Source organism: Coturnix japonica, chromosome 4 (assembly GCF_001577835.2).
Source record: "Coturnix japonica isolate 7356 chromosome 4, Coturnix japonica 2.1, whole genome shotgun sequence".
Taxonomy (NCBI): domain Eukaryota; kingdom Metazoa; phylum Chordata; class Aves; order Galliformes; family Phasianidae; genus Coturnix; species Coturnix japonica.
In genome coordinates this window covers 47,225,643-47,249,911 of record NC_029519.1, presented here as the reverse complement: position 1 = coordinate 47,249,911, position 24,269 = coordinate 47,225,643, and the positions used below count along the sequence as shown (strand labels likewise).

General features: G+C 36.6%; 1 long non-coding RNA gene across 1 annotated transcript in view; it reads left to right on the top strand.

Annotated features, from left to right (window-relative positions):
* Positions 1 to 24,269, top strand: part of LOC107313556 — a 51,238-nt gene that overhangs the window by 18,910 nt on the left and 8,059 nt on the right. The window contains exon 2 of the long non-coding RNA XR_004306941.1: positions 3,901 to 4,014. This is a non-coding gene — a long non-coding RNA (uncharacterized LOC107313556). The remainder of the gene's footprint in view (positions 1 to 3,900; positions 4,015 to 24,269) is intronic.

The window sequence follows — 24,269 nt, the reverse complement described above, 5'->3', positions numbered from 1 at the left end:
GAATTCATATGCTAGTTGCAGTAACAACATCTCAAAGTTTTGTGTGTTTTTTGAGCTCTTTATAGTCACACTTTGAAGACCACAAACTATTTAATTTCAGATTTCCACAGCTCCTTTCAGAAAGGTTTCCTCATGATGCTCAGTTGGTAATGTCTTTCTTTCTAGATGTTTCTAATGCAAAACATTTCCATTACATTTTCTTTATATTTTTTTTTTTTCACTGATCAACCATCTTTGCCATCTAGTTAGTTTATCTCTCAGATTCTTTTATCACGTCTTATGGCTTATTTAGATGAGCAATTAATGATATTCACCTCAGAATCTTAGCTCATTTTTATGATAGCTGGGAAAGAATCATACCTACATAAAGAATCATACCAACGTAAGATTTTAAATAGTACATTTTGTGATTCATCAGATCGTGACATCCATGTATCATTACTACTTAAAATAATTTAACAATAAAGATTTTATTCAACATTAGAAAGTGCAAGTGAAACGAAAACAAAACAAAAATCAAAAAAGAATTAGAAAAGATCTTAACACTGCATATCCTACATATTTTCCATAAAGAAGATTGGAAGATCTCCAGTGGAATCTTGATTTAATTCAAATAGTAGAGACTGCACAACTGCAGTTGCTGTTTTGCTTTCTTGCAAATGAAAAGTCTGACCTTGAAAAAAAACACATCTAAAGAGGTTTCTCTACCAACCCCCTTGAAAATAAAAAAATAAATAAGCTTTAGTAACTTGTGATCGTTTTGCTCATTAGTCAGTCTTACATTTTAAAGCAATCAAAGCCAGAACTTTTCTTTTGATGTTTTTGAGCAAGAAAAGGAGATAACAAAAATAAATCGATTATGTACTTGTCAAAATTTTTTCTTCATGTGGTTTGAATCTGTCTTCAACATACTTTGAGATGAGATCCAAAGAGTCACTGTTCAGATCTGCAGAATTCAAAATATGTTTGAATTCCCAAAAGCTTTTCCTTGTGCCAACAAACATACAACTCTTCCAAAAAGACAAATGGCACATGGCAACACAATTGGAAGATATACAAGGTTTCAAGCAGAAAAATTGGATAGAAGGATTTATCGGTCTAAGGTTTGAGAATACTGTATAGTGACAGGAAATTGGTTACAAGTACTTTCTTAAGGAGCCATGCTAATGCAGTAAGTCAGTCAGTAGTTCCTCAAAAAGCTTCACAAAATAAGCTGTGGTAACACTTTTCAGGGTGGCATTCTTTCATGATAAGAAGAAACATCACACCAAAAATATACCAGAACACTAATTTACTTAGTAGGCACAACCCCTCCTCCAACCACTTAGCATTTAGTTTTACTAAACCTTCAATTACAGTCTTCAACCTCTGATACCTTCCTGTACCCCTACAGCATCACTCAAATTATTACTGGAGCCAGGGCTGGGCTGAAATAACCCCTCCCCCTGGGAGGTAAGGGCTGGTGTGGTGTTTCAGGTGTTTCTGTTTGGACAATTACATCCTATCAGTGCCCTCAGGCACCTGGGACCAAAGCTTCATAGAATGGGGAAGGTGGTCTTTTAATGATGTGAATCATCTAAACTTGATGAAGAGATCTGTTCTAACTGTGTCAGCCACTAAAAAGCAGGCAGCTCAGGAAATGTGAAAGTAAAACACAGATCATGGATGCAGTGTTAACTTTGTGTCTCATTCCATGTTCTTCTCAACAAGCACTGGCTCACTGAAGATCTGAGGCAACTCCAGATGGTCACTGTGGAAATGGTTAGCTCTCTGGAAAGTTTTTGGACTTTTTTTGGACTTCTCTGTAGTTTGATTTGAGCCATTGGGACTATGAGGACTTGAGCGGTATAAGACAGTTCAAAATTGAAAATGCCATTTTATTTTTTGTTATGTATTTATTCATTGCTAGTTTTCATGAAAACCTCTTTGTACTCCCACAGAGTAAGTAGAATCACAGATTATGTTGGGAGGGATCCACAAGGATCATTGAGTCCATCTCCTGGCTCCACTCAAAATGCAAACCCTGTGTCTGAGAATGGTGTCCAAATGCTTCTTGAACTCTGACAGCTTGGAGCTGTGACCTCTGCTCTGGGATGTTTAGAGGCACTCTGCTTTTGCCATAGTATACAAAGATTACAAACTTTCCACAGGTTTAAGTAATATTCTTTTAAAAGACTCTAATTGTATTTTATTGAGCAACAGAAGTGCTCTCAACCTCCTTTTGTTTACTGCATTGCAGTTGAACTTTGTGAAAGACCAAAGAAGTCCTTGTACCTGTACAGTATAAATAAGTGATAGAAATACTCACGTATAAACTCTGAACTTCTCGGCTTCCTTAAACAAGATGCTTACTGTCCCTATTATCTTTGAGAAAGGTTGTTTCTTGGTTTGGTAGTGGCTGTTTATGTGGGAATGTTAACTGAGATTTGATCTTTCTTCTGATTTTAATTACACTTGACATACATTTTTTTAAAATTCCACACTGCTGTTGTAAGACAGCTTTACTGTAGACTCTGCTTAGTGATATTTTTCCCTGATGGAAACATCACAGTTAGGGGTCTTATAAGGTCAAATATTTCCTGCTGCAGCTCTGGAAGTTCAAGAACTTCCCATCACTTTTGTTTGTATTTTGTTTTCAGAAAGATTTTCCCTAGAAAAGAAAACAGACCTTAAAATTAACTCATGATACAGAGCCAAACAAATCTCCAGAGATTGTTTAATGAAAAAAATCCCTGTCATTTTCATTTTACTATTGTTATTTATTAGCAGAATCCATACAATCATAATGTTTTTAGGTTAATTTATTTCTATACTCCAGTTTCCTCTCCAGTTTCAGAGGACCATAGAATAAAATAGAGTGCAGCTGGAAAAGATGACGTGAGTTATTGAATCAAGTATCATATTACAAATAATCCCATCATTTATCTTCCATCCAGTTTAATGTGGTGAGGTGTGTTTATGTGCAGATGCAAGAGTGCACAAGGGGATCATTTTGTGTAGATTTTGTGATACTAAATCTTCGAAGATGCTCTGTATTCTCAACAAACTTAGGGGCACCTGGGAGTATTCATTTCTTCTCAAGGTCCTGTGAGGATACTCTACTGCGTGTGTAATATAGACAGAACTTTTGTTTTTGTTAAAGGCGTTTTTTGCTTCTGATTTCCAAAGTAAATGCATTTTAATTTTGCTGGTCACTCCACATTAGATATCTCTCACAACAGCCATGAGAGACATTACCTTAGCACCTTGGCAGTGTCTCCACTCATTTGGTTCAGTTTAGTTATCACATACAAAAGTTAAAAGGTAATATCAATGGAAATTGAACGGTTTTTAACTGTATGTGTACAGTATTCTTTATCAATTTGAGTGCGTAACCTTACTACTGATGATAAGGCTCTCAAAAGAACAATACAGAAGACTGAAGATGGCTGAATGGCTTTTTTCTTACAAATTCTATCCTTTTGTTCACATCACCTAATTTATGCAAAAATATTTGATTTGATGATGTTGGATGTACGTGTCCAGTTTACCGTAGTATTCTCTGTTCTTATGCTTTCCACTTGTGATCTGTTGTTACACTGGAGTGGACATTCCACTCCAGTCCTATGGGCATTAATGTTTTTTCCATGAACTTTCCTTTGGACAAAATTTTGGTCATATGGATAATGTTGTTAGTATCAGAAAATTAATTTTTATTGCTAAAAATAATAAATAAAAATGACATTAAATTCTTTTATATGTAGCCAAGAAATCCTGAATATTTTTTGTGTGTGTTTTTAAACCTTTCCAAAGAAATGCTCATGGTTTCATATGTAAGACAAGACTTACTGCATAAATACATCTATTCTTATTCTGATCAAAAAGTGAGTTCATTATGCTATTATTTCTGTTTGATTTTAGGAAGCAGAAATAGTTCCTCAGCAGAAAGAATTGAAGACTTCAGCTTTTGCATTATCCGTTTTCTCTGAATACAGCCCACAGTTATGTGCTAGCTAAAATGACAATTCACTGAAGGTACGTGTACTAGTAAGCTCCTTTCATTGTTGGTTCTGATGGATTTTAAATGGAAGAATGGCAGTTTTAACCCTCTTCTGCTTTTCTTTGTTAGATACTTTATAAAATAAAGTAGTTTTACTTTATAAAATAATGTAGAGATGTAAACAGATTTTCTACCATTGTGACCTAAAGCCCAGTGAAGTCAGTAGGAGCCTTTCCAAGTGATTTCAGTGGATTTTGGATCAGGCTGTGGTAGAGAAGCCTCTAATAGATAGGGAATTAATTCTTCTGTGTCTGTTTTGTATACCATATGGAATAAACCTCTAGGCTACACTACAAGATAAAATAGGAAGACTAATATATGTTTGCATCTACCATGTAAACCAGCATTGTAACTTACATTCTGGTTACTGTGCAACTTGTAGAATTGAAATAAGACTATTTTGTCTTACTACTGCATTATGAATTTGGTTTACATCATTTTAGTAACTGAAACAAATGTTCAGAATCAAATGTATTTTGTACTCTGTATTTACATTAGGTACAGACCCACTATCACAGAGCCAAGCACAGGATAAGAGCACCTAGATTTCAAATTCATATATTTTGGAAGTGAAAAAAATCTTACTTCCTCATCCTCATTCCTTAGAAAAAATCTGCAGTATCTGAATTAAGGCTTCAGAAATGTAAAGTCCCTGGTTCTTGGTCATTGAAAGTGTTCTTTGTTATTTAAACACTAATGCATGCTGCCATACCATGTCTTGGGATTAAGCAGCTGCCTACCTTTAAAATATCATATATGTACATTTGTCAATGAGTAAAGAAAAACTGAACGCATTACTTTTAGAGTTTATTTGACTTTTCTTTTGATTTTTTCTTTTTGTATACACTTGAGTGAGTCTGGTATGTCCTATATGTTGGCAGGTAGTTTTGCAAGAAGCTAGCTGGCTATACTTTTCAATTATTTCATATTTATATACTGCCTGCTAGCTCAAGGAATCCCAGACCTGTTTTTCAAAACAGACGGCGTACATCAAAAGTGATCTGCATGTGCCCTGTTGTAAAATTGTCAGACAAAAAGCACAGAGTTGAGAGCACAGCTGAGGAGAGAAATAACAATTAATACCATTTAAAAAAATGCTGAGGCTTTTAAAATGTTCTTCTGGGCTAGTATTGTTCTCACAGTGGCCAAAAGACAGCAAAATCAGTCATCAGTTCCTGTCTTGAGTTATTCAGTCAAGTACTTATCTGACCTTAAAAGCTGAGCTTAAGGCACACGGGGGGATGTGTGTATGGTAACTGGAAGCATTGCTGTGTTGGTATTGGGTTGCCAGCTCCCTGCTTCAGAGTGCTGGGTGAGGTGCCAAATTCTCTGTATGGCCAACATATGGCCAGAGAGAAAATTCTGAGGAGGATGCAGAGCAGCCTTGATGTTGAGCAGGGAGAAGCTTCAGTTGGTCTGATGCAAAGTGCTGGCAGGAGGATAGCTTAAACCTCTCTTCTCTCCTTCTCTTGGGTTTTTACCCACAGGTTTTCCTTATGTGACTTAGGGAACTTTAGAGTCTAAAATTTCTTTCACAGCTGGAGCCTCAGAAAAATGGAGATCCACCTCCTTCTTGGCAGGAGAGGGCTGTAATTACTGAAACACAGCTTAGACTGTCATGCAGAAGGTGGGAAATGTTCCTAATTCTTTAGCTTGGAGAAAGGAGAAAATAGACTGAGATCTGTGGGCTGTGGTTGAAGGCACCTATCCAGAGGGGACAGGCTGGAGTGTGGTCTTAAGATTCTCTTATGCATTTTTAGTTATAAACAACAACGAAATGTATACATAAAACCCTACTGTAGGGATACGAATTTCTAGATAAATGGGCAGATAGATCCTATCTCCTAGATACTTCATTCTCACAATCTGTCACAGAGAATGAGATCCTTTTCCTAGCATCTTCATCCACTTGAAACATAAGTCCCTGGGCCAAGCCAGTCATTTAGGATCTGTCTAAAGCTGTTTGAGCTCTTACCATAAGGAGAAATATGCCTGAGAGATGCATTTTGCTCAGCTTAGACAATTACTTTGGGTGGAAAATGCTGTATGGATGCACTTCCCTCCCTGCCCTCCTATTAACTCTGAGAAGAAGTCAGACATCCATCAGGAACCCTACACCAGCTGATGGATCCCCTCTCTGGAGACTGTTGCTATCTCAGCTATTACTCTCCACTTCCTTTTTAAAATTGCTTGTTTGTTCTTGTTTTTTTCCTCTTATTTATTTGTTTTTGTTTTGTTTTGTTCTGTTTTCTGCCTTTCAGAACATATTTGAAAGCAATTTCCTAGCAGCATGACATCTTTGTGAATTGCAGAGATCTTCAGCAGTTTCCCTCTACATTCAGAAGTGTCTGGCACATTTCAGCTAGATATGAAACTAGGTTTAGGTAGTGTTATTCTGTACAAAAGTCTGTTTTCTGTGTCTCATTTGCCTGCTCACATTTAGGCAAGTGAGCTATATTTTCAACTGAGGATATGTAGAAGTGTTGTGATGACACATGCAATTTAGAAACAAAGCCTTTGAGCTGAAGGCATTACCCATTAGAAATCTACTTTGATTCTCATGTTTACTAAGTTTACCCTGTTGGTTTGATTAGTTAAAAGCTTAGCATGACTTATACTTCTACATACAAAGTCTTCAGAATATTCCATCATTCCAATTGGTGAACAGAAACAATATTTAATGTGTAACATCACCCATCTCATCATTTGCAAACTTAAAATATATCCTTTGGATGTTCATTCGTCATTGGTTATTGTATTTTTATGCAAAAGAATAAAAAAAATATTAAAATTGCCAGAAATTTATAATGGTAAATGTGATCAGCTTTGAAAAGCTATGTCTAAATGCTATATTAAACATGCTGCTATGTATAAACTGATGATTGACTATAAAATTGTCTGTACCTGTAAACAGAGCACTGTGTAGCCAATACCTTTATGTTGCCTCGAAAAATCCCTTTAAAACAAGGCAACTGTTGAAACTTAGCCAAAGATAAAAGTGAATTCTATGACCAAAAATATTTAAAATTCATATATATATATATATATATAGACTGCAATTCTGAGAGATTTCTATTTACTTATGTTATTACAGTATTTACATTTACTTACAGTACCTATGCTTAGGAATATGAAATTCTCAGAGAAAAAGAGCAAAGAACAATTTGTTGATGATTTGGATAAATCTTCAAAGAAAACACCTGTATGCGTGGTTACCTACAGATGATTGTAAAGGGTGAACCAGTATATTTTTAAACAGAAGTCACAATATTATTCTGAAGTGCAGCACTTTATGACTTCCAAAATACTCACTGTGACAAGAAATAATGGGTTGAAACTGGAATGAGTCACTACAGCAGGCAGTAAGATAAGTTTAGCATTAGTAAAGCTTTGGAAGCACTGAAGTAGGTCACCTCGGCAGAGCTATACTCATCGCTAAACATCTTGGAGAAGACACTGGATAAACATCTGAGATAATGGACATGAATCTAATTGACCTTCATCATATGGACAAAGTGACCTTTGAAATGCAATTCTAGGGTGACATTAGACAGAAAATAAAAAAAAACAACATAGCTACTTGCTACTCATGATGTTTAGGTGCAGATCTGAACCCAGACTTCCAAGGTGATGTAAAAATATTCAAAGACATTGTTAGGCAGGGTATCATCTCAGATTAAGGCAAAAGTCTCAGATTATCCTTGTTACAGACTGAATTTAAGTAGCCTGGATTCAGGCTGCTCATTGGTAGATTTCGTTTCAGTCTTAAAAGTGTCACAAATTGGTTAAAATTAACTTGGAATAGTTTACATTTGAGATTCTCTGTTGTTCTTACTATAATGAACAGATCAATGATACACACTGCTTTGACTTCAGCTTGAAGCAAAAAGGCAAAGTCTGAGCGATTTCTGACATGAACTGGTAGACTTAAGGTACAAAATGTACTGTGGTAAGAAAATCAATTTCTCAGAATAAGCACTCACCCATACCTGTAATCCCAATGAATTAAACAAGAGTCTGTGTACAGATGGTGTGTGCAGGGAGTAAGGACAGAAGTATCAAGCTGCTTCACTTTTCTTTGTTTGTTCATTTAGCGGACAGAAAAACCACACACAGTTTCTGGAGGTGATAAATGCGTCAGTAATAAGTGCCTAGATGAAAATAGTTTTGGTGCATCTCTTCCAAAGAGGCGAAAAATCCAACCAGCTAGCCTTGGTCTTAATAAAACTCCATGCTTATTAAAAAGGTTTAGGTGTTTGTTGGTTTTTCTTTTGATTAGTAAACTGTGAAGGATATAGCAGAGCTAACACTTGTTTAATTCTCTTCACTGCTGCCTATGCGCTTTCAAGGGAGAGTGGTAAGTTATTTGAAGTAAAACCAAGCAGAATGTTAGAATGCTTTGGAAACAGCAAACATCCATCAGTTGCATAGATTTCCCTTAATAACTACGATTTGAGTGTATCAGCCCAATTGTTAACTGCAGGCAGTTAGCCAGCCAGCCACAGTTACTAACTCAGCTCCATGACCTATTGGCACCTTGCCTAATTATATTTTTGATAACAAGCTGTAGACATAATTAGAAGTGTATGTGCAATATAAAGAGATAGCAGGTTCGTTTCACACCCTCATATAAACGGGAGCATAATTAGGTGCAGGATGCTGCTACGTACCATGCTGCGTGGCTGATTTCAAAAGCTCTGCATTATAGCTTGTCTGACTGACTCTGGAAAATTGTGTTCAATCCCCAGGCTCTCAGAAACATAATTTCCTTTTTTATACGGGAAATTTTAGCAATAAGTGAGGGGAATTTTTACCCATTTGGGAAATTATACCATTTTACTTGGCAGGGAAATATGATTGCATTGGCGTCTTACAGGAAGAAATAGTGAGCTACAAAGAATGTAAATGTCTTTAACCATTCAGATGTCACCAAAGAGAAAGTCTAATCAATGAATATTTATTCATTCTTCAGACTTTAGCCTCAGTGTCACATTGCTATCCGAACCATCTTGGGTACTAGTATTGGGTATTCAGCCTTGCTTTGTCAGTGGATGCTTCCAGTTGTTCAAGACAACACCAAGCTTAATTGCTAAGCCAGACTGTTTTGTGATTCAAATAAGTGCATCCTGGCGACTGGTCACTTAAATGTACAGACTGGCTATGAGGTGTTGTTTCTCTTGAGAGGAGAGTGGCAAGGGATATTGCTTTTCTTTATATTACTTTTTTTTGTTATGAAAAAAAAACCCTGTAAGTGACAGGTGCACTGCTGCACATTACAGCTTTTGAGATCGTTTGTATCTTTTCAGTCACAAAAAAAAGTCTGGAAAAGTACCTGGGAAATTACTCCCTGCAACTTGGAGGTAATTATTGTCTTCAGAGTAGGGTCTGAAACGTGTCCTTTAGTGGGAAAAAATGAGGAAAATAACATCCCCTGATTTATAAAGAGACGAAGAAAGGATTTATTAAAAAAAACCTCCATAGCTATTAGCACTGTGGACCAAAGTTAGAGTGACTTGTCCTGAGACTGTGACAATTCACAGAGTATCCAGTCCCTGATCTGTTGAATTATACTGACACAAACTTCCTACATACTGATGTGTAATCCTTCTCAGCATGAAGATTTAACTGGAAATGACAGCTTTCAAATGATTATAATGTAATGATCTGTGCCCAGAGATAATCAATGGGGAAAAAATGTCAAATCCCTACCAAAGGCATTTGGAAGCAAAAGAGTTAAAAAGCAGTTTCACATAGCTAAGTTTCACATACAAATGCTTTATCATGTATTGTGCAGCTATGTATGACCTATGTACACTGCATATGTAGTGGATGCACTAGTCAAAAGCAAATCTCCTAACTATTATGTTTCCTGCTATGTCAGTAGAAAGGATGTAATGAAAAGACAGACTGCTACAAGTAAACCTTCTCCCAGAGGATGGAAGGATGAGGTATCTGATGGAAAACTGCCATTGTTTCTATCACATGATGAGAATTGCAGCCCAAATATATTTGTCTTTTTGGGGTCGTGTGGGGTCCATTCCATTCTTGTATGGGTGTCTCTAGCAGTGTGGTAGCAGAGAATGATGAAATTAAGCATAGCAAATCTGTGCTTCCTAACAACTTATGTATGATGGTGAGGGCTTCATTCTTCTTTGGAAATGATTTGTTTCTGAGCACTTGTTTTTCCTTCTTTTGTTACAGTATTCAAACAGGCTCCAGAACCATGCAGAGGTTTGGGACAATCCTGTTGCTCTTGGTGCTGAACTAACAGAGATTATATTTTCAGCTTGCATGTCCTTGCTGTTTCCTATTTTCCTAGGACATACTCATTGTTACTGTATTGCTGGAGAAAGTATTAGCTAGCAAACTTATAATACATTTTTGACCATGCATTCAGCAATTCTTTAAGATTATTTTTATGGTGAAATATGAGCAGAGCTTCCCTTTCATTTTTGTATTGCTGGCTTCTGTGGGAATGCATAGCATTTTATTAAGGAGATTAATGCCTCAGGACACTGTGTATGAGAACTCAAGCTGACAGATATTTAAATAAGTTAGCAGAAAAATAGGTTCAAAAATATTGCCAGGCACAGAGTTGATGCTATAATATCCCTGCATTGCATATATTATTTTTATTATGTCAGACTTTTTCTGGCCTGAATTCTAGGAGAATCTTGCCCCTCAAGTTACATTAGACCTACAAAGTTACAAGCTGTACACCTTTGTTTGTATTGTTCCAGATCTAGATCTTTTTCTGTGCTGATCCAAAGAGCAATCAAAGAACCAGAAAGCCTAACAAAGCTAAACACAGGATAAGCTTTCTTGCAAGAAACCATATTAACAGTGTTTCCTGGTCTCCCTGTCAATTATGCTATCCCTTTCTGGATGGCTCCCTCAGTTCTGTTATGTTGGCTCCTGATTTCCAGTCCTATTCTTACTTGCCAAAACCCCCAAAATGAATGCATGAATCACTTACATATGGTCAAGCAGATGTCTGCAGGTATGCATAGTATAATCTCATGTGGTGTTGAGAAGGTCACATTTTTCTCATGTTTACAAGACAGAACCTCCAAGCCCCCCACGTCTCCATAGCTCCGAAGGCTCCTGTTTTAACCTGTGCATTGCTCTGTGGCTGCTGTTCTGTATGGAGGAGATAATTCATTGTACTGCTTACTCAAGAATGAACACTTGGCAAAGTGTCTAGACATGAAGAGGAAACAGTATTTTGCTGTTATCTGGGAAGTGCATTCAAGGGATGTCTCCTAAAAAAACAACACAGCTCACAACCAGCAGCAGCCTGAACCCAGAGGTTTTGGTGCCAAAAATAAATTACAGTTTGTTCAACAAGGTCAGTACAAGGCTGAATTTAAGTGCTCTCTAAACTTGGATAGTTTAAACAAAGATGCTATAAAGCTTTAAATTTCAGAACAGAAATCAAAAGTCAGTAGATGAAGACTGTTAGGTTCTTAACACTCTGCAATAAAGCTTGTGGACTGTTTAGATAGAGTATTTTACCAAAGATTAACAGCTTGGGTTGTATAGAGTTTAACTGGAGTTAAAATGAGCATGGAGTTCTGCTGTCTTTACTTCATCTGAACTGGAACTAACATTAATCATCATTACAATTATCATGAAGAAAATAGTTCTATTTATGCTGAAGTTGAACTCAATGACATTTAAATGTCTACTTCAGCTGAACTATTCTCTCCTCAGATAATGCTGAGATACTGTTTTATTTTTTTTCAGTCCTGATTTTTTTATTACATCACAGCATATTTCAGCTGATTGGATTTCAGTTTTAATGAAGAGTGCTAAGGCAGATCAGTGTTTTTCAGAGTGCTTCTTGCAGTGTCCTGAATACAGGAGAGTGTAGTAGAAATGCGGGGACTAAAGTAGCTTATCTCCTTTGGGGGCTGTGGGTTCCCTGGCACCCAACTGACCCATGTGAGATGAGATCGGTGGTGTCCACATCTCTGCTCCAGTGCCAACCATTGTGTGCAGCCTAACCCATGGCAGCAACAGGAAGGGTAGTGGAGGGAATCTGACAGAAGCCACAGCATCATGGCAAGAAAAGTCTTCTAAGGTGCTCCAGCTACTTTCTGTATGCTAACTAGCCCACACTCAAATTGGATGCAGGTGTCCAGGACTTTTTTCTGTACAAAGCACTGGAAAAGATGCATTTGAAATTGCATGATTTAGATACTGAGACATTTGTACTTTAGTAATAGTGAAAATCCTCAGTTGGGATTTGAGAACTCAACACCAGACACTACACATTGACACATTAAATGGGATTTGCAGTTTAGGAGACAAAAAATGAAAGAAAGCTAAAGGATGGGGGAAATACAGTGAGTATTCTCTCAATGTAGATAGCCCAATATCTCTGGGGCTCAGTTGCCCAGATTTCCAGGAAGCACGTAGGAATTTTATGAGAAAATTTGGACTGCCCAAACAGAAGACAAAGAAACCTTATTTGGGGGAATGTTGATGCTCAATTTCTTGGAAAATCCAGGAAATTGTCCATTAAATCCATTATTATCCATTAAATTGTCTTCAACTGGGCAACCTCGTCTGGAGGAAGCTGAAATCATTAGTTACTTTTGACAGTTCTACTTAAGGAAATAAAAAACCTCCTGCAATATTCAGGAACCAAACTTTCATCCCCACGTGTACCAGCAGTTCCTTAACCATGGATCATCCTTCATCCCTGCCACAAGGCAGTCCACTGTGGCAAAGCAAACAAAGTTCAGTTATTTTTTTCCCCTTTAATTCCAGGATGCCCAAAATCTTGCTGCACAGCTACATAAAACAATAATACAATCCTCAGCTGCTTTTTTCCTGCAACCACAGGGCCACAAGATTGAAGACTTACTCCTGAATGCAACCACAAAACAGCGAGCTCCCAAAGGAAATGAATGAATGAGAAAATATCACAATGCTATAAATAGATTGTGCATGTATTCTTAGCTCTGGCACTTCATAACTTTCCTGGTAAGAGCCCTACAATCTTGGAGCACCACTGCTTTCTCTTTGTCTTGTCTATGATGCCTCGAAGCTACACAAAATGTTTCAGTTTTAAAATTGATCATTGTTTAATGGGAATTGAAAAGAGATGAGTCTTGAAAGATGGATGCTTTGTAAGGAAAGGAGTCATCCCAGGGCTTTTAACCCTTTCTGTTATGTGGTTCCCCAGCATTTAGCAGGCTGAGGGATTTCTGTATTGCTTTTGCACTGAACCCATTGCGCAGGGTAATCTGTAAGAATAAATAACAGAGAGATGAGAACTCCCTCTGTAACAAAGCGCATGTGTTACTCCCTGCTTCAGAGCTCCTCAGAATTGCTCCTTTCTGGTGGCACAGAAAAAGTCCTGTCCATAGGACTTTGTCCCTTGAGTTTACTCTTGGAAAAAGGCAACAGTGATTTAATTGTTTTGTTTGTTTGTTTTGACATCATCTTTGGTTTTTTGCTTTTTTAATTTATTATTTTATTTTGCTGAGCCATAGGTACATGCCTGGACTAAGGCTTTATGCTATTGTTATGGGGGCTGTCTGCTTTTAGTTTCCAGGCTGCAGACTTTAGCAGTGAACAAATCTATTAGAAGTGCCTTCAAGGAGGCATTCACCAGACATTTCTAGAGGTTATGAATGCACTCAGTGTCTGGACATACTCCTTAGCTTCCACATAATAAACCCGAAGAAAAATAAAAGCTCTGTTACTATAGTAACCTATATTCACGTGTTCTGGGTAGATAGCTTCCTTTATGAATGACAGATGCAGGACACTGGTAGACTAGCCTTCTCAACACTGTCTGTTTGTACGTTGCCATACTGTACCTTGTTCTTAATGGTACTTTATATATATATATATAAATGTCAGTGCAAATTGGATGGTTTCTGTATTCGAGTTCACATAACTTAAAGCACTGTTTGTTTTTTTTTAATAAAAAGTACCATTTAGACTTACCCATGGCAACTAGAGCTGACATAAATATACATCTATTTTTAAGCCATAATGCTAAGCAGCTCTGTGACATATGCTCATCTGCTTATACTCAGTAGTAACCATCCATGCTCTGTGACTGTCTGTAGCAGAATAATATGTGAGGTGTTGTAAAGTTTGCCTGTGTGGTCATGTAAATGAGAGGAACCCCAGAAGTAGAGCTGGACCAGCTCCAGGAATGTTCAGTTCTCCAGAAACTGGAGGAGAAAAAATCAGTGACATCTTTATCATTTTCATGTTGATGTGCCCAACCTGATGCCTACAGCACCAGTGTTCCTGGAATAGTAACCATTTAAAACTGCACTAATATCTGGGGTTGTTTTCTTGTGTGATGAGGAGGGATGTTGGAAAGACAAAAGCCCGGTTAAGCCAATACTTAAACCGGACAGTTTATTGTCCTGGAACTTGTTTGTTCACCTTTCATCAGAAACAATGAGAAAGTTGTGTTTAATGCTAAAAATTGCCATGGCACTAATCAGGAGTTACTATCATAAGTAACAATTGTTGACGTGGTGCAGAATGCTGTAGAAAGAATCAAGGAAGGTCTCTAGAAACACTGAAAGCTGTGTGGGAGCAGGTCCCCTAATTTAACTAGCAGAATTTATGCCTCAAATTGTGTCAAGATAATCAAGTAGAATTAGTGAAGATTACAATGTTCAGCAACATTGCATTTGATTTCTTGCTCTCATTTTGCAGCTTACCTCCTGCTCATGGCATCACTCTTTGCTATCACAATACCCACCTCCCCACGTCTCTGTTATGCTGAACACATCCCACATCAGAGAACTAATGTCTTCCAGTAGCTGTTCTAATGGATACAAAGTGACAAGGTTTTAACTAGGAATCACGATGTTGTTATTCTTTTATTTTATAATTTTAACACATTTATTTTTTAATGTTTTTTTTTTTTTTTTTCAACCTTCTTGTCACAATAATATATACATATTTGCTTTTTGGAGAATTGTAAAGGAAAATATTCACACATGTAGAACTTAATTATAATCAAACAGCATCCTCTTGTACTAGTATGTTAGGTCATAATACAGATATTATTTTAAGTAATTAAAATTCCTGCCCTTTGCAATGCCAGATTCAATTTAAATCACATGAATACACAAAGTACAAGTTTGTTATATTACAGCATAGAGATTTGTGTTACAAATTTTACTTTAGAGTTAGGCATGCATGATGAAAATTATTACTATTATGTATGCATGCTATGAAAAAACATTAATTCTCTTTTTCAAACATTTCTAAATTGTTTCTACCCGTAAAGGAACACAATGAACACAATGTGCTCTGTATTTAAGAAAGCCCAGGCAAAATAAGACCTTGTTCTTATATAAACATACAAATGCTTAACTTTCTGCATGTGAGTATACCCACAGGATAGCGAGAAACTACTCGTGAATGTAAAACTAACCATGGATAGACGAGTTTATGGGACAGGTCCTTGCCATTAAGATAAATGAAGTAATAAAAAAAGATTGGCTGAAGAAATTCTTGTTAAAATCTCAATCTGAACCAGAAAAGCAATAATGAAATTAAAAATTGATTATATTTTTAAAGAAGAATTAAGAATTGACTGTTATGCTTGTGGAAATATGTCTGAATGTGCATGTACATTTAACAAATTCTAGTCTAATTAAAAGGCTCCGTAAAAAGCATAATCAAGTTCAGAATTAATATTGACTGTTTGATACCAAAAATACCAAGTAGAATTAATTATCTCTGCACAGCTAATAGTTAAGGAGGAAAAATATAGTTTGTCTTAGGTGCTGAAGCAGCCGTACAAAGAAAATTGATGGGAGGAGGGGAAGTACATTGCTTTTATATCACAATAGTTTTCAATAATTGCTGTAATTTTCTGTCTGTCTTGCAAATGCCAACTGAAATCTGTACAGCATATGAAACATAATGGAAGATAATTTAAAATGCAATGCATATCATAATCATTGTTCAAGTATGCAGTTAAATTATATGGACAAGTAGCATGTTTCATTGTAGCATGTAATCTATCAAAAAGAAGACAAGCTGTATAATATAGGTGACAGCATTTCTTATCGAGAGAATTAGATACTTGAATGTTTCTATACAGCAGCAGTACCAATGTCAGAAAAGGCTGTATACGTAATGGAAAATTTGCTAATTATTTCAAACTTCAGAAAGCACGAGATAGGCATTAATATCAGTGCTAAGTGGTTTAAATGCATCCTATACCCAGCTGTGAAATGGACAAAAGGCCTTTAATGAACAGTCCACCCCTCATGTCACCTAGGGACAAGATATCGTTGTTCAACTCCCAAAACAGTCTGACTTTTTTTTATCAGAACTAGGCAATGTTTTTTTTATAAGGGCATGTAGTGACAGGACAAGGGGAAATTTTAAACTGGAAGAGGATGGGTTTAGACTGATTATTAGGAAGAAATTCTTTACTGTGAGGGTGGTGAGACTCTGAAGAAGTTGCCCAGTGAGGCTGTGAATGTCCCCTCCCTGGAAGCATTCAAGGCCAGGCTGGAGGGGGCTTTGAGCAACCTGGTCTAGAGGTGTTCCTGCCTAGAGGGGTTGGAACTAGATGATCTTAAAGGTCCCTTCCAACTCAAACCATTCCATCATTCTATGAATGTACTATACTTATCCATCATGTTAATGAATCTGTTGGCATTTTACCTTTGCCATTTGTGTTATTGTCCTTAATACATGAAATGAAATTTTGTGATACTTACTCTTTCCCATCAAATTTTCATTAGACTGGAGACATCAGAAATCCTTTATAGTGAAGTAACTGTGAAACGTGGTGTTGGAAAAGCAGCCACCTGTGTGTGAAATAGATCTTTTTGGTGGGAAAACCATAATATGGATGTATGGATTTCCAACAAGAGATGGTTTGTTTTTTTTTTTTTTTTTTTTTTTTTTTTTTTTTTTTTTTTTTTTTTTTTTTTTGACAATAACTGTTACTTTGGCTGCCTATAACAAAATTAAGATGGCAAATCAGACAACGCTCCCATAATCACATGCAAAACTATTTAGGAGTGTCGTTCCTAAACACTGAGCTTGTCAAAAAATTCCTGTTGGGTAGTTTAATGTACTGTGCAATAGTCGTTCCTGAAAAATAAGGGCTCAAAAGAGCAGAATTTGCCAAGTCGTTTTCTCTAAAAGAGGTCGTTTTTACCAACTGTCATTTCTGGCAGTCTGTTTTTGCTACAGACATAGTAATTGTCTGAAATGGAGTGTGATGAAGAAACTCATGGGAGAGTCTCAATTCAGCAATAATTAGTTTAGAATGAGTCAAGTCTCAAAAAGAATTTCCTGAACCAATATAAACTTCTGATTGTGTTTGAATTACTGAAAACAGAATGGAAGCTTACTTTTAGTTACTGAATCAATTGTATTATTATCTGTTCAGTAAATGCTGTATTTTCTTACCACACTAATGAGTTTTGAAACAGCTTTATTGTAGAATGCTGGCTGCTACTACTGCACTTATTTCCCAGTTAACATATGAAGGCCCATAGCATATGAAGGGCACATATTTGATGTTATATCTGGAGAAGTTTTAAGCCTGTGTGATTTCATTAGTTCCTTGAATTAATGGAAGAAATATCCCCAGCACTCCAAGCAATGTCATAAATATCCTATGAAAATCAATGGTCATCAAGAGAACCTAAACCTCAGGCAAATTCTGAGACCTGTCATGATTTATAGAATCTTAGACTTTACTGTATGTTGAAGAAATGAACTTCCTGAATTACTACTACGTTGCTGTAATTGTCAAGCTGAGAATGTAGTGGCTAAATGATATCTAAATTCTTGATATTCGGCCCCAGATATATTAGTTCATTACTGGCAGTAAAATCTACATTAGCACTATAGGTCAAAGAGTTAAATGAAGTGTCAGTGCCCCTTGAAATAGAACCTGTAGACCTCAAATCTGTTAAAAATAACTCTTATAACATGGATTTTTGTCAGCTTTCTAGAAGACTGTATAGGTGACCTGAAAGTTGTGCTGTCACTGAGATAGCTCTTTTCATATTGAAGGCTGCTTTGAAAAAGTTGGCTACACATTAACACGTAGGATCCTTGTCCAAGAATGCAGATCATGCACAGTCTTTTGACTCTATACAAATACAAAATCTGATGTTTGGAAAGAGATGGAAAATAGATTTTGAGTAAGGTACAGTAAGAATGTACAGTAAGAAGATGTGGTGACCAGATATCTTCTATGCTTACACCATACATCCTTGGTTTTAAGATCTCCTAACTGAATCAAACAAAAACAATGATTGTCTAAGAGACTAATGTAACTGACAGGAAAAAAATAAAAATAAAAATTAAAAATAAAAATAAAAATAAAAATAAAAATAAAGAGATGGTTGGCTTGTCTATAATTTGTTGGTCAAAGGGAACAGTGGGTAAAATGAAGACAATTCTCACTGATCTTCTGGATCTTGTTTGTATCAAGAAAATGCAAGCACTTCTGTCTGTAGGCTCCCAGGTAAGAGTTTCCCTACGCAGTACGAATATTCAACAGTTGCTCTGTTGCCAGGCATCCTAAAATTTATCCTGAAGCAAAATAGTGCAAGGCAATTTACAAGCTTACAAGATTGAGAAATTAATTCAGCTTCATTGAACCATCTCTTTCTTGTACCTTTGTCTACCCAGGAGAATTGTGAAGTGCTGGGTCTTGTTTCCTCCAAGTGAAGAGGACTGAGATCACACAAGTCACTGCCACAATCCTCAGTGAACCCAGAGGGAGCTTATTACTATTTCTTCACTTGCTACAGTGACTGTGCAGCACCATCTCTGATGACAAAGCATACACCATCTATTCGTTTAGGCTAGGGACAAAAGACCTTTTAATTTTAAATATTCTCACTGATATGTGTAAGGACTGTGGCTGGCATCATATTGGCTTTCTCCCTTTGACTGGCGATGGATAAACCTGCCTAAACCAATTGTTAAGTATGATCTTACTCAGTGTGGTTTTCTGAGGAATTCTTAATGCAGCATCCAGCAATTCATTGTACTTACAAAGAAAGGGACATTTAGAAAAATAATTCAAAAGAAGTCTTATTTAATCATAAGCTTCTTTAGTGATCCGGGTTAAAAATCGTTTGTATAATCTGTGAAATTCACTGGTGTATACAGTCTTTGTGAATGAAGCAAGGCTGTTAAGAATGCCTCTGCAATTTTATCCAAAATTGAGTACAGACTGAGCAATTATTTCAGCAGTATTTCTCAACTAAAATGATCGCATTCAAGATGAGAAAACAGGTCAGTGCCTACCCTGGAAAAATCCATTATTCACTTTCTGTGATGTTGCTCACTATGGTACTGTGGATGTACAAGAACACTTTTACTAAATGTGTAACAATAGGAAGCCAGATGAGCTATCTGAAAAATGAATGTCATTACATATGATAAAACTGTGGTGCGTATCCATTTTGCAGACAGCATTAAAATTTCAGTCATGCCCCATGACTGAAAAAAAAGAGAAGAATTTTAAACAGCTCCAGAAATGAACATGATTAAAGGCACAGTGATCTTCTATGCTAGAAATAATTCTAAATATTAATGTTAATTATATTTGGAGAGAGAAATATAAACTAATGGATGATATCAAGAAAGTGATTCATGAGCTTCTATTTTACTTATTAGGATACCATTAAATTTAAGCAATTTATTTGGAAGAGATATAGAAAATATTTCCGTAAAAAAGCATATTTTTTATTTACTACAGCATAGTACTGTAGTGTCTGGAAACTGAGCAACCTGGAAACCTTAGCAGAGCTAAATGAATTATCATGGATTTGATTAGGAATGACTGTTGCTTTAACATGAGCCTGGATAAAACAATACTACCCAAGCCACCAATAATCACATTGGATGCATAAGTTGTTTTACAAAGTAAAAAAAACAAAACAAAGCAAAACAAAGCCCTACATCAAAAATAACCGAAAGCAAAAAAATAAGTCCCTAACCTTATCAACAGTTTTATTTCTGAAGCTTGAGTTAACAGTGAGGAACTGATATTCCATATACACACTGCACGTAGATGAGATAAGGTAGTATATCTGTATTAGTATCTAAACTAAACTTTGATATGAAACCTCTTTCTTATGTGACTGTTTTGAAATGGACTGATATGAATTGGGTTTTTCCTTTAGCGATGGGATTATGATCTAATTTGGGAAGAGGATATTTCCTCTTTGCTCTGTCTCCAGAATGGATCCTGTGACTGTTGCAGTGAAAGTCCCCAAGCTCTAAATGTACCTTTTTCTGTGGCAGTTCATTAGACACCCTTTGGCTTAACACCTAAGTTTCACTTCTGACTCATTCTGAGCTCATTTGAGAAGGTGCTCACTGATAAATTGGCAATGTTATTTTTATCCTAAAACTAGGAGCTTTGAAGAAGCAAGAAGACTCAAAGATACGGGTAAAGCGCATCATAAAGTGAATTATCTGAGTGTAAAACCAGTGAAAATAATCATCTTTCTTAATCACTAAATCCTTCCTTCTCCAATCAGGGGAAGGCTATGGGTGACGCTGGCAGGTAGTTGGTTGAAATGTTTAGTCAGGTGAGACACCAGTATCTCTGCTGTTGAAATCTAGTTTAATGACAGTTGTACAAGATTTTATTTCACTCGAATTAAAAATCAAACTCAGAAGCTGAATAAAATTTGTCTGAATGTCTCTAAGGAATGTCTTCATAACTCCATGTAGGCCACTTATATTAGAGTGTAGAATATTCATAAAAATACAGTGGAATCTATGTATGGCTAGCAAAATGATTTTTACCAGAACTGACCATGCAGAAATAAGTGTTTCCTACTGGAGAGCTGTAGCTGATCATAGACTTGCAAAAGAAGTGCTGGGAGTTGTTGTGCCTAGTGTTACCTAACATGTAGATTCAACCACTGCCTGAGACATGGGGCAAATCACCAAATAGTTCTGTTCTGCCTCTAATTGCTGAGATTTATTCTGTGCAGTGACTTCATATTGGCAATGACTAAACTGGACTTCATTTTCTTAGCTGTCTTCACTGTCAGTAATTTGTGAGTACATACTACAGTGACTTGATTTTTTGAGCAGACACACAACTCTTTTAATTAGACTTGATTCTTTTATTTTTCCAAGGGGGCTGTTACTGCCTAGTTTAACTTCTTGGAAGTTTGAAATGACCAACTATCTTATCAGTCTGACTCCTCTCCTTAAGTGATCCATTCTTCATCTTTTTTTCAACACTTTTCTTATAAGCTCATTGCTTTTTTTTATTTCTAAGTGAATTAAATCTAGCTTCTGCATAAGAAAAAAAAAAAACCACAAAAAACTGGAAAAGACAAGCCTTCCTCAAATCTATCTCTATAAAGAAACAGAAATTAATACTACATGGAGACAATTTGTTACTTAGATATTAGTGCTCTCTGTTTTCTGATTTCTTTGATGTTATTTATAGCCTTGTATTGAATCAGGGGTGTAAATAAAAACATGGTTGTGATTTATTTTCAGTTTCACCCTAGTGCCTCCTGACTACATGATCAGCACTTCAAAATGTAGTCTAATTACATAGAAATAATTACTCTCCAGCTAAGATTTGTTAAGTACAAGTGAAAAGGAAAAGACTGCTAGCTTTTTACTTTTTTGCTTTTTAGCAGTCTAGGCTGCCCTCTGGAATAATTATGCATTGCCTTGGGGCTATTGTAAATTAGGCCCAACTGCCTGTATCTTCAGGGACAATTCATGCATTGAGAAACTTTGAAGGACAGGTAGAGCTTGGGCTACAACCCCTTCTGTCTGGTTCCGCCCTCTGCTAGTGCCCTGCTGAGGTGATGTAGGAAGATTTCATCTACCCAGAGAATTCCTCCACGCTGGGCATATCCTTAGAAAATTGGCTACATTAACATTGCAGCTCATTTGCATTACTGGATCATTGAAAAGTAGGCCACAGGGAGCTAATGTTATCCAAAATTTCCATTGTTCTGAGAACATATTGTTATTTCAGGCTAGGTAAAGAACATCTTTTATAGTATCCAGAGCATAGAAACATGATATTTGGAATTCACTGAGTCATCTGATCTCTGTGTACCCCGTGGACCTATTAGCTAAAGGCTGTCTAGTGTAGAGAATAACCTAAAGGGAAACGTGCAAGGGAAGTGCCAGCAACACATGAGACCTGGAATGTTCCAGTAACAAGAAGGATTTGCTGATTCTCTACAAATTAGGCCTCTGGAAGTCTGGGTTATATGGCCAATGTATAAAAATGGCCCAGGGCTAAAAATGTACTTTCTGAAAATTATTATGAGGGTATGATTCTGATCTTTCCATATATATCAAGGCACATGTGGTAATACAACAGTTCTATCAAGCATGGGCTACACACACTATGCTGAAATTTCAGGTCTACTGAACTAAAGAATAGCTATTCCTACTTAATTGTAAATTGCTGTTGGGGATGTACTATGGGCTCTTTCTAGCCTGCAGACCTGAGGTTTTCCTCATTAAATCAAGCGCAGAAGAGGAAGACACCAGGCTGTCATGCCTCACAGCTGAGTCATATTAAGCAGTGGAATATAGAGGGCCTATGCTCAAACTAAGCATGGCTCCTGAGCCAAGCTTTGCAGAGAGAGACAGGGATGCCAGTCCCTGAAGAGAAGTTAAAAGAAATGTCTTTGCTTCTCAGTGACTTCATCAAATTGTTTTGAAGTGATATGTTTTAGGCTGTAGCTTGCATCTTATCTCATTCTCAGATATGTTTCACCTCCTCAGATGACCACACACACTTCCAGTAGGATGTAGTTATTGAGTATCACTGTAGTTGCTTGCCATATATCACGCTTTCCTCTGTTTTTTTTGGTGGTTTTCTTTCAGTACCGTGCTGTCCTACAGAGCATGTATAGAAAGTAGCCTGTTTTCACATCTGTCTTCCCAGCTGAGATAGGGAAACTCAACCTTTTCTTAGTAATTAGAAGTATTAGGTTAAAATCCTGAGGTCTTTGGAACAATAAAAGTGGATTCATTAGATGTTACATATCATTTATTCTTAGAAGGGACTGTAATGATAAGTTGTGATACATTGTGCTGCTTAAAGACGACCAAATGGAAAGAGTTGATGGCAGTGTCAGAGGTAGAAGAGTTCAGGTAGTCCCTGCCTGGCTAGCGCTGTGCTGTTTGCTCAGCAGATGCCACGTGAACAGTTAGGTTTCTACTGCTCTTGTACCACTCAGCAGACTGCGCATGCAGAAGAAAGCACTGGGCTTCACAGTGTTACAGTGTACAAACATTCACAAAGATCTCTGCTTATCCTGAAAGCTGCAACATTTTGTTTGGTAAAATTTCCTTCCTGATCTGCTGGAACTGTACAACAGGTAGTGGTGTTGCAGACTTCAGGCGAAGCTGCTGGGAAAACTGCTATCTAGGAGTTTGGGGGATGTAAAACAAGATGTTCTGGTGAGTTTATTTTCAGAATCTTTTCCTCATTAAAAGAAAACAACCTCTGAAAGCTGAAAAACAATAACAATCATGTTGAAATTTTGGTTGGACTGATAAGACTGTCTGTACTTATTCGTTCTCTGCAAGAATCAATTTTATTTTATTTAATAAAAGTAGAATAATAAAGAATAAAATATATGGAGAATAAATCCTTTGAATTAAGTAGGAGGATGCCTTCACTATGGAGAAATGAAGGCAATCCTTAAAATTGATGTTGAAAGCAACTATTGTTTGTTTGCCTTGTCAAGTTAATTTTAATTCAGATCATTCTCATGACCTAATTGAATGACCACACAAATGCTCATGCTAATAAATGTTAATTCATCTTAGGAATGTGAACCTGGGAGAAGGACTGCCTGATTATAAAGCAATGATTTGCTGTTATGTTTTAAAGTGCCACATTTAATATGCATTATGTTTTTCATGCCACACAAAGTACATCATGAGTTGATGTTCTTACAAGTGTTACCTGAAATTACCAAGTTGTCTGTCAGACTGTTTTCTGTTACAGTAAGAATGCTGATTACTAGAGATGAGAGTCATCCAAGAGATAAATAAAAGTCATTAATTAGTCTAGTTTGTTTGTTCACAGATAGCCCACAAATAAATATTCACTGATGACTATAATGATCTTTTAATCAATAGATTGTTCATGAACAAATGTAATGTGACTGTTTATTTACAGTGAACTATCACTTGAGTTATGTAATTGAGATTATCAGATAGGATGCTGCATTTTTTT